The 15,801-nt window shown below is 38.6% G+C and overlaps 1 protein-coding gene across 1 annotated transcript in view; it reads right to left on the reverse strand.

Annotated features, from left to right (window-relative positions):
- Positions 1 to 10,840: 10,840 nt before the first annotated feature.
- Positions 10,841 to 15,801, reverse strand: part of PRKX (protein kinase X-linked) — a 60,777-nt gene continuing 55,816 nt past the window's right edge. Inside the window, exon 9 of the mRNA XM_039550128.1 lies at positions 10,841 to 10,999. The gene's annotated coding sequence lies outside the window, so the exon portion shown is untranslated. The remainder of the gene's footprint in view (positions 11,000 to 15,801) is intronic.

Raw genomic sequence — 15,801 nt, forward strand, 5'->3', positions numbered from 1 at the left:
TTAGCTGTCTTTGATGACTCTTGCTCATGACTCATAGAAAATCCTGAAGGAAGAAGAGCTTTGAAAATTACACAAATTGATGAAACATCCACTAAAAATTACTTAGTGACAACAAGTTCCCTGTTCACCAGCAGATTGTTTTGACAAGCTGCTATCTGGAGTATCTGAGGCAAGGCAGCTGTTTCCAGTCATCCCCCTCCACAGTGAACTGTGCATGCAAAGTGTACAATGAGGATATGTGGAGGCAGCGAGTGCCTACATGATATCACACTGAAGTGATCAAACATCTGAGTTTTGTTTTATTTCATAAGGCTTTTTTCATTAACAAAGCCAAATGTCATATTCTGTTATCCTAGTCATTCCCATAAAAGCATTATAGCTGTCTAGTTTATCAGGGTTCATTTTTTGCTAACAGTGGGCAGATTTCCTTCTCTTTACAGTATAAGACATTGATCTTCATTTTTCTACTAATCAGTCCAAGGGTTTTAACACTTAATACGTTGCATGGAAAGCAAAAGAACTGTCAGCATGATATAATTAAATTCTCTCTCATTGACCCTTAACATGTTTTACAGCACCTCTTCCAGTGACATAATTACAGTAAATTGGAAGGAAAGCTTCCAAATTCAGTTGGATCTCCTGAATACTAACTGCATTCATTATTCCTGAATCCACAGCTGTTAGCACTCCTGTTGAGATGCATTTGAAGAACCTTCAAAGGGTAACAACAACATACCCACAACAATATTAGGTAGAAAATCCTACTTACATCATTGGTGATTTGTTAGATATCAAAGACCTTTCTGCAAAATGTTTTATTTTCCAGTTAGAACACAGTATCCAGGATTTAATAAAAATAATTTAGTAGATGTCTCTCTGCTCTACTTTCTCAATAAACAAATGTACACAAACAGATATCAATTACAAACATTTCTGATTAGAGATACTTAGGGGAATATCCATGTTCCAGGCCATTGCCTTCAGAAAAATGAATACCATCTCAGGTCATTTAGAGGTAAGATTCAGGAACAGATATAGAAAAAATTAATTATCAAAGCAAGTTTTAAGCCATTAAGTCTGCCATTCTCTTACACAAAGAAAGGCAGACTACAGATTGCCTTGGTCCTGGGAGAGTCCACCCTTCAAGTTTGAGAGAGGGCCACCTGGTCTGACTGTCCCAGATACCCTAAATGAAGAATTTTCTTTTTGCTATTTTCTTAACTAACTCTCAGTTTTAGTCCTTACATGTACAGGATTGCACAGACAATTTCAAACTGAAAAAAACAAGGTTTTTGTTTACTCGAATGTTCTCTTTCACAAAGTGAAAATTCCATGCAGTGACAGCTGGAATCATCATATACACCAAAAAAACCCCTGCCAATATTGTCCCTGAAAATAACTCTGAGAAGACACTGGTTTGCCATCTGCATCCTCTGCAAGTCCACTTCCTGATTACTGATTTATCAGAGTTTCCTTCCCTCCATGAACAGAACTGACCATGCACAGTTAATTCACCAAGGAAGTGAAACAGAGGACCCACACTCCCAGGGACCTCACAGCTGAGCAAGAGCAGCCACTCTTCTGATTCACACCAGCAAATCTCTGTTCTCCACAGAGAATTTCCCTAGACTTTTCCTGCTGATCAAAGTCTCGCCCAGTGATAATGTGGAGCAGAAATGGAGGTTTCTTGGCTGCTGGAGGCAAACATGATAGCACTCAAGGTTAACATATGTTTTTGCTCTATCAGAAAATGATCTCAGCTTCCACCCCCTAAATTTCTTGTGCTAGAGGAAAATCAGACAAAATCAATGTAGGAGATAGATATTTGAGGAGTGGGAGGAGAGCTCTATTTCCTTTAATTTAGGCACCATCAAGTGCTCCATCCACGTCTGGCACATCCATCTCCCCTTACTGCTGTGAGCTTTTTCAATGGGCAGGAGGAATGTTCCTCTTGCTCCACAGTGTGTTCAGGGCAGATTTCAAGGCTGTTATATGCTTCCACAGCCAGACCTAGGAGCTGGGCCTGGGACCAGGAGACCGGCTCATTATCCAGAAATGTGATTCTGATTTGGACTTTGTGATGGGTGAGGGAGCTGTGCTGAGATTCCTTGGGGAAGAAAGGAGTTTGGCCAAAGCCTTTGTAACATGATACATGCGTAGACCCCAGAGCTGGGGAATGCATTGTGATAGAAGGAGCTTTGGCCAACCTCATTTGTATCACTTGCAGCACTCCAGGACTTGCAGCTGTACCAGAACTGTTGTTGCATGTAAGTGCAAATCATCACTGTGTTCACAGCCATGAAAGGGCACAGCAACTCTTCAACATATGACCGAGAGCAAATGATTTGCACTTGCCTCACAGCTGTTTGCTCCTGCTTTGGGAGAGGATTAAAAATACAAGGAGAGCAAGGAAACGGGCTTTGTGCTGGTATCCTGCTTCTCCTTCCTGCTTGGAAACTGTTACGTGTGGAAGAGCAGAGAGGCAAGCAAGCCTCCTTTCCATGAGCACGGTCTCTTTGCGAACTCAGTGGGGTCTTAGCTGGATGGAGACAGTCAAACTCACTAAGCCAGACTGCCAAGGCTTGGCAAAAGAGCTGTAATTATTGGAGCTGTTATTGAGCATTTTGTTTATTTACTTGATTGTTATATGATTACATAAGTAACCTGTTTTTCATTATTTATTCCTTATCCTTTCAATTTCCTCAGGAAAGAAAGGAACAAAAGATATTTAATAAGCAAAGACAGGGACCCACAGTATTTCCAAGGTCTTCTATCCTACAGGCTCAGGACTAGAAAGAGAGCGAGTTCCCAAGTGTTCAACTACAAATTATGACTACTACAAATGTAGGTAGGATGTCAAGAAAGAGGGGATGTGTGCTTCCCAGTTAGACTGGTTTACCTTGCCCAGCAATAATCTCTGGTTCAGGGATGGAACCCTAGATTCCTCACCAGGCTGCAAAACCCCATCCATACTTGATCCTTGCCCCTAGAGCACCACCTAGCTTCAAGAAAAAGCATGGTCAGGGATGAGAAAGTAAACAGTGGTCTTTGAACTTCTGTTTTCTTTTTATATTCTGGTTAAGTAATCACTATTTTACAAAAAATAACTTAATTGGGAGACTGTGTTTTGCAGTTACCTGTGCCAATATGTAAGAGAGGATTTGAGGCTTTCACTCAATCAGACTGAGGCATCTTGTGAGCATGTCTGTCTGCCTACGTAACCTCAAAAAAGGAGAGGAAGTTCCCACTATTCCAGCTTAAAATCTCTGCTATTTCACACAAAACTACAGTAATAGATAAGTTTATTTAAGTAACTCACAATATAATAGGATAGTATTCACTAAAAGCAAAAACAGAAAGAGAAAGGACTGCAAGGAGAGGACAAACAACTGTGCATTTACAGCCTCTAGAGCTAAAGAAGCCAGGACTTCCCAGCAGAGCAATCAGCTTTGCTAAAATGATGGCAGCAGCCCCCAGGAGCAGGAGCCCTGCCTGTGCAGTGAACAGGACTGCAGGTCTGCAAAGCTGCTTGAGGTGAGACAGGTCTGTTCTCACTCCACAACCCTCTTGGGAGAAGGGGATTTTTCTGCTGACTGACCCAGGCTGAAAGAACAAGCCCATTCCTAGGGAGAAACATGATAAAACCCCTTAAATATTTTTTCTTTCTAAGAGGGCTGCTTTTTCATCTCAGTGAAGATGGATGCAAGGAAAATGAAATCTCTCCATTTAAGTCCTTTCAGCCTCATTCCTTTTTAAATTAATTTTGGCTATGTGACAACTTCCTTTTCCTGTCCCGTTGCTCTTTCATATCTTACCTCTTCCCCCCACAAGCTGTCAGAGCTCTGCTTTCACTCTCTGGCTGTCACTTAACTTCTTAGTGCAAATCCCAGACCACAGGCCCTACCCCACAAGCTCTATTTCCTTTCTTCCTCTTGGACTGCGCTTGCAGACTCTCATCTTACTAAAACACAATGGAAAAAGACCCCTCCTTATTTTGGCTCCTGTGTTTATGCTGCTGTTACAGAAAGTCTGTGGAGAGGCAGAAGAGACGTGTGGGTGCTTGGATTTGCACATTGCACACCAGGATGCTTTTACATCTCCACCACACTCACAGAGGTAAAAGTATCAAAGAATTGTAAGTACTCATTGTACTAATTTAAGGACTAATTTGACTCCAGAAGGTCATTTACAGTGACTGTGCTGGATAACCACCTGGAAGGTATTAAGCCTTGACTCAGGCTGAAACAGGTGACTCAGGGTGCCAGGCACCCTTCAGTAGTGTCTGACAACAATCAAAACTCCAGTGTGCTGCAGGCCTTCAGAGTTTTTCCCACTATTTGGATTCATCTATAGGATAGTATGGAAAGATCATAGTGAGAAAACTCTGCAGAAGCTCTTTACTGGATCATGGCACACTTGTTGTACGTGAAGATGACACACTTCCAGCCTGTTGAATCACATGTTTTTAAAGACCCCATATGGGACCTGGATCTATAAGTATTTTGGTGTATTAGTAAAAGTTTTTCTTGTCTGTGAAATCATGTGTTGAAGCATTCTTAGGAATCAAATCACTTGAATCACTTTGTCTTTAACTAATCTCTCAGCTTCTTCTCTGTGAGACTATTTAAAGCAAAAAAAATAGAAATTTTGATCCAACTTTAGTTTTTTGCTCATTTTTCCTTCACATTCTCTGGTCCTAACCCATGTACCATACATTTTTCCCCTCAAAATGCCTGACTTATACATTCAAGTTAATAATCACTGTTGCATTCAGTTAAAACAGAAACATTATGATGTTAACCCACTATGACTAGCTTAAGAGAGACAGACTCACACACATATGAAGAAACTTATGTTCTTGAAGTGCTTGGAAACTCCTAAACTATTACAGGACAAATAATCTTTTCAATCTCATGACCATGTTCAAGTATTAGCCAAATTTATAGGTGCCATTCATGTGATGACAAAACTATTTTTCAGTGAGTAAAGGCAACCTAAAAGGATAGCAGTGCACTGGAACATCATAGACTTCTTAAATCACAGCAGAGCTACTGAATAGGGAGTCTTTAATGGTTACTCAGTTGTTAAACATAGTTTTCATCTGGATAAACCTACAAGTGCCACTATAGGCTAGAACTTCTTGGAAAATACCAGGAAAGAAAAAGGAAAAAAAATAAGGAAAAAGAAAAGAAAACCCCAGAAGAAAAACAAAATTGTCCTTGTTTTATAAAACAGTCCCATCATGCCTCTGAGTTAAATGAACTGTTTTGTATTATCACCCTCACTGACCCAGTGATGTTGTATTTGCAGACATAAATATCATAAAATATATATTTCAATTCTGTGAAGTTTTTCAGACTCACAAGAACACAACAAAAAAGTCTTGGGATTGAAGTCTCAAAACTCTTGAGACTCCCTATACTCCAAGTCCACATTGAATGCCTTAAGTCTGTGATGCCCCAAGCGAGCAGACACAGCCCCTCCAGAGATGTGTGGAATCTCCTCCTGTCTAAAGACATTTTGAAGCTCCTCTGCCATTTACTTAAATTCTCGGGGCAGAGTTTCCATCTCCTGATCCAGTTATATCCCTCCTTTTCGAATCAGGACCATTGGGAGGAACCAGAGCACTTGGTGTTATCTTGGTGTCCCTGTTATCTCGCTGTGATTTTACTACTACGTATTACACTACTAACATTGTGATCAGCAGCATTAGAGAGCAATGTATAACGTATTAAACACATTGCAGGCTGGAAGTGGAATTGCTTCTGTAGCCAGTAGTACAAAACCACTGGAATGTTTTTAATAGTGCTGTTTTAAATGGTCTCATTTTTAAAGAAAAAAAAAATTACACACTGGATTATAAATTCATGCTTTGCTTGTGAGAAGAGGACATTCTGTGATCCTTGTCTAGAGGAGTTCATGGGGGAGCATTGCATGCCAAATTAACTAAAGAAGAGCCCAAATTCTCATCAGTTCAAACAGGAAATGAGAGACGGAGAGTGTTTTGTTTTCCTGCACATCTTTCTAAGATAAATTCTTTTAACTCCCAATTTGGAACTGCTTGGAACTAAGCCTGGTTGAAACAATTAAATGATTTACTATTGTTTAAAAATAAATATGACTCTGGAGTATACTTTAAAAGTACTTCTGTGGTTATTTTATTCCTTTTTTAATTTTTTTTTTTTTTTAAATTTAGAGGGAGAACAATCCTTCCTCTATACTTCTGTCACCAAAAGGACAAAGAACAACTCAGGCTCTGTTAATTAACAGTGGAAAAATGTTTCTTGACTTTGAAATGATTTGTTAAATTATTATATGGTAATTCTAAAGAGGGGGATTAAAAAAAATATATGGTGTTATTAATGTATGTACATAAACTGATGCTTAAGTAAATGAGGAGAGTATCACAAGAAAGGCATAACTTGGAAATGGCATCAGCTTCCCTCTGTTTTCAATTATACATATTCCAGGCCAATTCCCATGGCACAGTTTTCAGTGGAGGAGAAAAGAAGATGTACACTGTACATTAGCAAAAGCCAAAATATTAAAGGGAATTCTTTTATTGACATGAGGCCCCCTGCATGAGCAATATGGCAGTTATACACTTGGGGTGCCTAAATAAAACCAGGTGGAAGCAGGCAAGTGTGTGTCTTTAGACCTACGGCACAACACTGTCAGCCAGCCCCAGCAGCAGACATGAGGCTGCTTCAGCCTTTGCCCTGAACGCCTCCCCTGACACAGGTAACATCTTTTCCAAGAGGTCTTGCTGCGCTTCGTTCCCATCTGCCTGTGATAAATGTTGGCTGGCAAGCCAAACAGGATCATGGTTGGGCTCATGGTTCCTGCATGGGCTTTTTAGTGGAGATGTATTCTCTTCCCACACTGCAGCTGGCCATGTAGGATCAGCACTTATTAATCAGACTATGTCTGGTGGAAATGCAAGCCCAATGCCACAAGATGTGATTATTTGTCAGCTTGTCACATCACTATAAAAAGAACTGGCAGCAAGTTTCTTGTGAAACTTTATTTGATGCAGGTGTGTTTTGCGCAGCCACTCTTTGGATTCCGTGCACATCCAACAGCTTGTGAGCACACCAATTTTTGTCCCTCAGTTTGCAAAGAACTGAGTCCTGTACTAACTTCAACCTGCCTCCGCAATCCACAGAAAGGCCAACTAACTGTCAGACTTGAGAGAATCAAGGTTGAATGGCATGGCCATTTACAACACCTCTGAGGTAAAAAGATTTATTAAATATGGGAAACTGTGGTTCTACACATGGAAGTCACTGATGTAAAAACTTTTTACCATGAACTTGACCAACAAAGTCAGTTTCTTCCAAATGAAAATGCAAAGCTGTCTGCAGATAGCAAATCCAGCACCACCTTCATTCAGGACTTGCTTGTCATGAGCAAGCAGTGTGCAGCAGCTGACACCAACACATGGTCTTCTTCATGACTTCAGACCTCTATTAAGTCCAGAGAGGTTAAGTAGTCCTGTAGCACTTGAGAAGACAAGGAACTGAACGAAATTCTTACCTTGTAATTTCAACGGTAACACTGTCTGTGTCATTAATTGTTGTCTTCCCTGATGGGGGAGATGATCAGATTTTGGCCCGGAGGAAAAAGGAGGCGAATGGGACTTCATGCTTCTCAGTCTCCAGACAGGTGTTTATTAATTCTTATCTAAGGAGTACAAGCCCCTGGCGTGGCCTAGACATAGCACAGAGCAGAGAATGCAGCAAGAAGAACTGCAGCAAGAAGAAGAATGCAGCAAGAACAACTTACCAAGATCCCCCAGCCTTTTTAAAGGTAAATTACCCAATGAAAGCTTAAAATGCAAGGTATTTCCACTTTTTTACCAATGTCCAACAAGTTCCTAAATCATGTAGATAGGCACTGTGGAATTCTGTATCCAATCATCCCAAACCACTATTGCTGCAAAATATGGAGTTAGTGAAGAAGGAGAAAGAAGCTTTTAACTGCAACTTATCCTCCATTTTGAGGTTTTCTACTTCTATCTATTTACTATGCAAATAGACCTAAAACCTCTAAATTTTTCACCCTGTGATAATCTCACATAGTATTCTATCACCTAATTCACACCATTGTAGATTCTAATTCTTCCCAGAGGCTAGGAAAATTTTCCCGTGGACAAAGGTCAAAACCAGTACTGCCCAGAGGGGTAAAACCTTTCAAAACAGGCAGAGAAATATTCTCTGCATTCTGGGTTCCCACACAACTCCACTGAAGTTTAAGTTGTGAGAACAATGAATTATATTACTAATGAATAATACCTTGTTATTAGTGTCTGTTTAGAAAACTTTAAAATGGAAAAAAGATTAATCTAAAAATAAATGCTTTATTTTTCAGAGAAATACCAAATAAAAAAAAGAGCAGTGTATATTTTATACATATTTGTTTTAAATATTTCAGCTTTTGAGGACAATTCTAAGAATGTCACTTAGGATGAATACAAAATACTGTTTTGTTGTTTTGGCTCTAGATGGCTCTGCCTGAGCAGGGGCACTGGGCCAAGCTGATCTCCGGAGATCCTTTCCAACCTCAACCATCCTGTGCTTCTGTGAGATGGTCAAGTGAAAGTCAAAAATTTTCCTAAGTATTTCCTTCTCCTGTTTCAAATTGATCCTTGAACTCCTGAGCTCCTCTGGTGTAACATAAGGCACCATGCATGAGATTCTGAAAGAAAACTTTCAAACCCAAGGATGTAACACTTCCTCTCCCATTCCCGAGACGCTGCTGTTCTTTAGTTTCAAGTACTCTCTCCACCCCTAGAAACTGCATCTGCCTTAAATCAACTGCTTCATGGGTGGTGGTGTTTTTTTCGTTGGTTTTATTCTTACAGAAGAGGATACAGTATCAAAGGAAATAAGCACTGAAGATTTTTATTTCACATAGTCCTTTTTTCAATTTGAAAAAATTTAACCCTCAAGCAAATAAAGGCACACTGCCTAAATGTGCTATGGTGATACCAGGCAATAAATGCAATGCAGATATATTTTTTCCCCCTTCTTGCCACAGGTAAACATTTGTTCTGCAGTGTTACATTTCCATTAGAGCATTTTGTAGAAAGTAAGGTTTTCACATTACCCAGAGACCCTCTTCTTCCAGCTACTTACATATATCCCTACTAACTTCCCACTATTCAAAACATGCAAACTGAGATAAATTGGGGGAACGGAATTATTGACATTAATAGGAGAAATTTTATTTGATCCTTAAGCTTTGTATCTTTAAGGCCTTGTTTAAAAGAATTTTAATTTAATCATGTTACTGGAAATCCTTTTAAATACTCTACCATGATAGGATGTGTTCTCTCTCTTTTGTCTCTTTCTCATTGTCTTTCATGTGACTCATGATAATGCATTGTTTCAATCTGTAATGTATTGCTGCTATTGCTCGTAACACCTTGAGAAAGAACAGGATCAGGCATTTTTTCAACAGAATAAACAGCAGTGAACTCCACTGAATGTCACCGTCAGGGCAACAGGGAAACAAGCTTGAACATGAAGAAAGCACTTCCAAAACATTACAGGCAAATACAGCTATGGATGCCTTTAAAGGGAACTAGCTGAAAAAAGTAAATGCAAGAACTTTCTTGGCAATATATGGAACTATACTGTAACTCAAAGCTGGGTCTCAAGGTGGCTTGTGTTTTAGTGTCCAGAACATCACATGGTACGTGGCCCTATGCAGAGAAAAAAAAACCAATAAAAACCAACAAAACCCTCACACTTTTGGACAACATATGTTCTAAAACTCATTGACTGTTTTTATATTCTTCTTGCAGCTTTTCTTCTTTTAGTTGCTTGAAGTTATGCCAATCTCAGATCAACAAAAGAGATTTAGAGAGCGGCAAAACTTATGGAATGAATTATTTCAAGTAGCATGACATCTCCACTCCATGTACAGAATACACTAGAAGCTTAAAGACATTACAAGGTAAATGACTCCTCATTTGCATGTTTTATTGTATTAATTGCTATTATTTTTGATGGTTTGAAAACAGAAAAGAATCCAACACACAGACCACAACAAACTAAGTAAGTTTCAGTACTGTTCATTACTTTGGCACCGGCATGATAAGAAAGTCAATTTAATTTTTAATTGCAATAACAAAAATAATCACTGTTTGATCATTGAATCTTATTTTATACTTGGAAATATAAAAAACGTCTTCAGCAAATCTTGTCTGTCACCACAAGCCCAATGGCAATTTGTTTCCTAGACTGGTAAGTTATGTTAATGAAGGCTATTTCACTCCATGAATCCCATCCTTTAGTAAACATGACCTACAAAAAGATTTTTACTTTGCAGAAAACTCAGAAGCTGAGAACTGTCTTATATTGGCAATTTCCATGTGTCACATAAATAGAACAAAATTGGTAATGATGCCATGAAGATTTTTGCCTTTTCTTTTTTACCCCTGTTATACCCGTTATACATTTTTACAGCTTCTGTATTCCTAGTGCTTTTGCCTACATTCTTGGACTTGTTAAGCTAAGAGACTAAACATTTTAGAAGCTTCATAGGTAGGGATCAGTGTGCCCCAGACCCCAAGGTCCTCTCCAGAACACATTCTGTAAACCAAGATAGAACCATCCAGGAGAAGGTTCCTTGGGGAGGGGGGCTCACTTGAGCCTCTCATAGGGGAATCTTTGATAGATATGCTAATTAGTAAAGCCTATAATGTTATACCCAATGTTGGGGGGAGGAGGAGGAGAGACACAGAGACACAGGGAAAGACTCGGTGGGGTGCATCTCGATGCATATGACCTGGATGTGTACACCTAAGGATCCTTAAAAATAAATACCAAGCTAAAATCCCTTTTCCCCTTCTAACTGTGTATGCCTCTTGATTTTAAGACCAGGAAAAGGCATCAGTAAAAAGCACCATCTTTTAAAGCTGCAAACCCTCCTTTGATGAAGAAATGTGATACCACACGTCAAACTTCAAACCATTTAATATTTCATGGAGATGCTGTAACAAAAAAAGAAAAGATAGGGTTAATGCTATTAACTTGGCTGCTCCTTTTCCATTGAGGTGAACCTTGCTCTTGGGGGTAGGAAGTGAGATTTTATACTTTGCTATCAAAGACTTACACTTCAAAGTGATACAAAAGGCATTTAGAGTGACAACAACCAACAATCTGTTCTCAGGAGGTGACTCATGAATGCACCCCAGTAAAAGCTGATACAGAACAGAGGACAAGCTGCAAGGCATCACCACAACCTAGGCTGCCGTTTTGAGAAATGCCCTGTACATATCCTAGCTTCACTCTTGGATATTGGCTACTGCCATAGCTACACTTTTACTACTTTGTAATTATTGACACGTGGTTGGAAGAGTGGAATTGAAGAAAACTTCCTCTTTTTATTCCTCATTCAATAGCTCCCAGTGTTAATCCCCAGCGGAAGAATTGAAATCAACTCACTTTCATGATACTTGTTTATTCAGACAATATTACTCTGTTTCCAACCTTAAAATATTTTGCATCCAAAGCTTTGATATGGTTAAGTATCGTATTCTTAAACTGAATGCATAGACTTTTCTTATTTGGTTGCCAGTTCAGCATATTAATTAAAATTTTAAACAAATTAACATAATAATTTCAAATCTGCCATATTTTGCATGTAAATAATCACCAGCCACATAGAAAAAAAAATAAAATAGAAAATTACTGGCAGAATCTAGTCTCTGAAACAGACTTCAGATGTTTTCAAAATCCAAAAATTCATTATCTCAAAACCAAGGGTCAGCAAGAAAACGTGACTCAAGGGGAATGGTCACTCATGTTCTGATAGACTGCCTAGAAAATCTATTTAAAAATAAATATTACTATAATTTTTACTATTACTATAAATCTCCCTTTCTTCAGTAGTCAGATGGTGATATTAAAGAATGGATTCAGTCCCTAACAACACCTGCTTAAGTGATCCACCACCACACTTTCCTTTTTGCATCACCAAGATTTTGCTGGGGATTACATGAGTCACAGGAGCTTTATGAAAACATTTGAGAACAGGTTCAAAATGCACTGTTAGAATTTTTTTTTATTTTACAGCACATTGCAATAGTCTCACTCCCTGGTGGCAACTACCTGCAGAGAACAGAAAGACTTTAGCCACAATTAGCTATTGAAAACTCCTTTTCAGATAAACTAAGTGGAAGTAGTGCTTTTGATCCAAACTTCAGGTCCCAGCAGGGAAACATTTCTGATAGATCAGCTGGGTCAGCAGGCTCACTTACAGCTGCTACATGGATGATGGCAGAGTGGCAGGAGGAACAAGTGTCACAGCACAGGACTGCAGTGCTGCTTTAAGTCACAGGCCAGTAAGAAAAATAAATCTAAAAAACCTAAATCTGAATAGATTCAAAGCAGGAATTTATTAATATGAAGAGATTGCTGTTCCTGGATAATGCATTTACATAAAATTGCTGTTCTTTGTTTACATATCAACTCACAGCTCAGCTTTATTAACATGAAAAAATATATTTTACCTACTTCTGTTTACGTCTCTGTGCTTACTTTTTGCAAAACCTGCTAGTAGAATGGGTAAAAGCTTGATGAAAAACTAAGAACAGAATGTTAAGCCACCTAGTTAACATGCATCAAAGATGTTGGAGTGAAAGCTCCTCTGGACTCAGGCCCAGAGGGAAGCCAAAGCACAGGGATTGAATTAAAACCTTTGGACAAGCTGAGATACATGAAGCCACACCAAAGTGAAATAGAAATATAGATTTTTAACTTCAGTAGAAATATATGCCAAGTGCCTTAAACATTAAAAAGCTGTAGCAGAGACCTTAAACACAGTTCTTGCTGCAGCAGTGTTACCTTTTCAAAGAATTCTTTACTTTAGACAAAATATAGATAGAATTACACTGTTCATATTTTTTAGATAGAGTGTTCACATAAACAAGAGCTGATAGAAACTGTACATGCAAATCTGTGTAATACCTATGTAACACTTGTGTAAGACTTACGACTGTTAGAATTAGACCAGGATAGGTTAAGAAAAGAAAAGCTAGAATCGTGTGTTAATCTTATTGGTCAGTTAGCAAATATAATCCACACTTCTGTAAGAAAAAATAGATGGAGCATATAGAACATATAGAAGAAGCTGGTTTTGCCTGCTGTTGCTGCTTGGCTTTATCATGTAACTTCCTTCAAACTCTGCCTTCAAGAAAGCTGTGAGACTATGAAATAAAGAATTTAGCAGAACAGCAGCCTCCTCTGCTCTTTTACCCTGGTCCGGGAAGGAAGGGTACCCTGTCAAAAGCTTAACACAAAGGAAACTGGTTATCAGTACAAACAGAAGACATGCCAATTGTGAATATTTTACTTACTATATTAATACAACCTAGCAGCACTGCTTCACTTAAATGGTGCTTCACAAGCACTTTGATTAGAATAGGGTCCTAAATTCAATTACAGTGTCTTTTTAACTGAGAAAATAGAAGCAGGCCAAAGAAGCTCCTAGATATTATACACACAATTTGAATCACTCTGTGTTTTTTGCATTTGTTCACTAAACTTCAGAAGCACAAAACAGCATAGAATCTTTTACTTTTGTATTCCAAATCAAAAACTGAGCTCTCTAATGCTTAACTTTTGAAGAGTTGCCATTGTAAAGCTCAAGAGTTTTTCTACAGCTAAGTTTTAGTATTTGCTAAGCTGCTCAGTTATACTCTCAGAAACCTGCTCAAAGAAGAGACTTGGTCCTTCAAGGTTTAAGTTTAGGCTCTGCAGGATCAAGCAAGCTGCTGTTTTCGTCATGTGAATTGCAACAGTATTGGCACTGAAAGGACAACCACCTCCTCTACATGGCTTACACTTGGGCAGAAAATTAAGAGCATGATGATTGTAAAGCACTGTCCTTCTCCAACTGAAGGATTTCACTATCAAGGATTCTCTAACCTAAAACAACTATTGACTGAAGTTCAAATAAACTGACTCCTAAAATGACATTTTTGTATACAATATTGAGAAAAACAGGAAATTTAGCTTAAAAGCCAGCATAAACCTAAACAGGCACCATTTTTTCTACAATGTTTAATGATAGAATAAGTGCATTTGCAAGTAGGTACTGGTCAGGCATATCAAGTTACTTCTTGGATTGCAGTCCAATTCAAGCTTATTTGTTTTCCCAAAATACTTTTCTCTCATTCATCTTCTGTATTACAATAGTCCAGAATAAGGACAATATGCTGGAGAGAAGAATTAAAAAACAAAAAACCAACAAATGACTAAAAAAAAAACCCCAAACCTGAAGTTGGTTAGTTGTTTAAGCTGACACAGACATTTAGAAGGTATTTATCTGTACTCTGATTATGTAAAAACCAGTACAGTAGAGACAGCACCTGCATGGCACCTTAGAGTTCTGCATACTAGAAGTAAGACAGGCCCGCGTGTTTGTTGTTTCGGGTCGCATACCAGTTTTGGGATGCGCCTCAGAGACTTCAGTGGCCTGAATTACAGATGTAGTAAAAGGTGTTAAGACTCTCGACTGCCCCAGCAACTCATTGGCATTGAAATCTACCTTAAGTCAAAGTTGGTATAATAGCCCCACTGACTGCTGCACTTTTCACAGAATAATTGTTTGAAATACGATTGCACAAAACTAAAAAAGTAGTTGATGCATAGAAAGAAATTCATACCATTCAGCTTGCTAAAATTTTACAGTATTTCTGGTTTCAAGGCTAAATACAAAGCTTGACACACATTCATGTGGTGATTTTTTGAAGGGTAGATGAAAAGGGGGCAAGGAAGACAGAACAGAAGGTAGAGACTTCTACAGGCAACAGTAGGAGAGCCTTTTACCGTCCCTGTGAAAAGCTGCCTGAATTCTGAAGCTGAGATTGAAGCAGCTAGCAGGAGTTTGCACAAGGAAGGGCTCAATTTGTGAGTTATATAAGAATTCACAAAGTACTGGGCAGTATCCAGATGTAACAGGGCCAGCTGCTTTCGACCATTCCTTATATTACACCTTTACTGGTTAACAGTGGGTCACAGAACAGTGGGCTCTTGTCAAATGCTGTTTTAAGACTGTTTTGCCCTAAAAAGGCCCAATGAAGCATGAAGTGAGAGATTTGGGAGTAGTGAGTGTGGACCAAAAAAACCTACCTACCTACCCTGAATGAGTGAAATAGCGTATTTTAAATGGCCTCTATTAGGTAAGATAGGGAGTTACATGGGCATTCAAAAAAGATACAGCACTCAGAACAAATGAACAAAAACTCCACCCCATGGCTGGGGTATGAACAAGATGCCAAACAAAATGCTTTACTGTTACCATTCAAAAACTTCCTGTGTTTTAACTGAGAAGTTCTTTTGATACATATCAAAGACATGTCAAAAGCATGCCAGGACTCATTGCACTGTTCCTTCATTTTCCATTAGCAGTCTCTCGAAGCACACAACATAGTGGTTTACAACAGCAAAACATCAATGCACAGAATTTAGAATGAAGCCAGGCAGGAAAAAAAAATATTCTGTCTTAAAAAAATGAACCCTTAACTAGTCCAAACTTTAACCAGTCAGATCTATGACTATGCAATTGTATCTGCCAGATTACCATATCCAGTGGGTAAGAAATAAAATACATTTGACTCAAGAGAAGGAATTTAACACAAACAGATAAACATATTTTGTTAAAAATGGGACTTTTCAAGTTCTTGATGGAAGATGAAATAAATAAAGGGTAAGTTACGTGTGCTTGACAATGTAAGAATCTTTTTTGTGACATTTTAAGACTATTTTCTGATGCTTAAAGAAACAGATT

The sequence above is a fragment of the Corvus cornix genome, chromosome 1 (genome assembly GCF_000738735.6).
Source record: "Corvus cornix cornix isolate S_Up_H32 chromosome 1, ASM73873v5, whole genome shotgun sequence".
Classification (NCBI taxonomy): domain Eukaryota; kingdom Metazoa; phylum Chordata; class Aves; order Passeriformes; family Corvidae; genus Corvus; species Corvus cornix.